This window comes from Macaca fascicularis, chromosome 19 (genome assembly GCF_037993035.2).
Source record: "Macaca fascicularis isolate 582-1 chromosome 19, T2T-MFA8v1.1".
NCBI lineage: Eukaryota > Metazoa > Chordata > Mammalia > Primates > Cercopithecidae > Macaca > Macaca fascicularis.
In genome coordinates this window covers 23,206,028-23,208,119 of record NC_088393.1, presented here as the reverse complement: position 1 = coordinate 23,208,119, position 2,092 = coordinate 23,206,028, and positions in this window count along the sequence as shown.

Genomic DNA, 2,092 nt, shown 5'->3' with positions numbered 1-2,092 from the left:
TGAGGTAAACAGAGTTTCAAGATCTAAATGATGAGTGAAAAAGAATTCCAACAACCTGCGGCATGATAATGCAAACAACTCACATGTGTGCTGCACTCTCACTGTGCCTGTCATGCACGTCCATGTGAAGAGACCACCAAACAGACAGGCTTTGTGTGAGCAATAAAGCTTTTTAATCACCTGGGTGCAGGCAGGCTGAGTCCGAAAAGAGTGTCAGCAAAGGGAGATAAGGGTGGCGCCACTTTATAGGATTTGGGTAGGTAAAGGAAAATTACAGTCAAAGGGGGGTTGTTCTCTGGTGGGCAGGAGTGAGGGTCACAAGGTGCTCAGTGGGGGAGCTTGTTGAGCCAGGATGAGCCAGGAAAAGGAATTTCACAAGATAATGTCATCGCTTAAGGCAAGGACCGACCATTTTCACTTCTTTTGTGGTGGAATGTCATCAGTTATGGCGGGGTAGGGCATTTTCACTTCTTTTGTGATTCTTCAGTTACTTCAGGCCATCTGGGCGTATACATGCAAGTCACAGGGGATGCGATGGCTTGGCTTGGGCTCAGAGGCCTGACAGTGCCAGTCTGTGTTTAGAAGCATTTTAGATACTTTAGATACTTTAGTGCATTAAATTCTCATCAGGTAAGTTTAATTAATCTCCATGTCACAGACAAGGTGACTGAAAGGAAAAAAATTCAGGACTTATCCAAGGTCACCCAGGTAGGGAATGGGTGAGCTAAGGTGTGCTCTGACCTACTCCTTCTGCTTCCCTAGCACAGAGAGAGCCATTGTTCATGGATTAAACAACTGCTCATTGAGCACCTCCCATGGGCCGAGTACTGTGCCTGGTATTGGGAACATAGCGGTGAACTAGACACAGCTCCAAGGAGCAAACACTAAAGAAGTAAACAACAAACAGCAAGATTATTGCAGAGAATGCTGAGTTGCCAAGACAGGCTGCTGCTATAAAAGATGGGTGTGCACGGGGCTATTGGGGCTGGGGGTGGAGTGAACCTCTCCAGGAGGAGTCAGAGCTGAGCCCAGACTGGAGGCTCCTGTCAGTGTGAGGATGTGGTTAGAATCTCAGTTTCTTTCTATGCATCCCCTAAAATCTTTGGAATGTCTGAAATGAGAAAGTGTCTACTGCATGTAGGCACTGGTCCTCACATATATTAGAGAACAGAACTCTTGCCGTGCCCACAGCCAGGGAAAGGGGGGCAATGTCTATCTACCTCGTGGGTCCTAGAGCACCTTGTCCTGCCAGGACACTCACCCTCACCCCCACAAGGTACAGATGGTAACCAGGGTGCTGCATACCACCCACTGGTGCACCCCAAAGGATGCTGAGTCCTGTAGGGGCCGTGGGCCTGAATAGTGTTTCCTAGTCACAGAGTCTTTCTGATTTTCTCACTCACTAGCCCTGTGCCTCAGTTCCCTCACTGTGGCATAAAGTCAACATCCCATTCTGCAGGCTAGGTGACCCAGAGAGGTCACCACAGCCCATTAAATTGCTATAGCATATGAAAGTGGGAAGTGAGAGTCCCTCCCTGCTTTAGGTCTTTTGCCCCAGGACAGGTGTTTATCAGGCCAGCTACCTGGGGAGGGCCACATCTCCTGCCTTGGGAACACTGTTTCCAAATAGAGATCAATACAGTTAAGGACTCCCAGTGCACTGGGGGAAGCACGGGGGTGGGATGGGGTAGAGCAACATCGCATCACAAGAGCCTTGGATTGACCCTGGAGAGTGAGCATCAAATTCAGACTCCTGTCTGAAGCTAACCCCCCCCCCCCCCACACCCCGAGGAATTAGGATTTGGCAATAAGACAACAAGATCTTCTGGTTCCAGACTCTGTAGCTGTACTGGGTAGGGGACTTGTTTCCAACTATGTGCTTTAATTGAACCTAAGGGACAGGGCACCCATAAGGGACTCTGAAGCCAAGGGTGAGAGTCCTGCCTTCTGCCTCCCAAACTCTTTCCCCCATAGTAGATATTGCGCGGCAAAGTTTCTTTACCAAGAAAAAATATATATATCCAGAGACCAGGCAGGCTAATAAATGCTTACCAGGATTATCCAGCCTCATCATCACAACAGTCCTGCTATA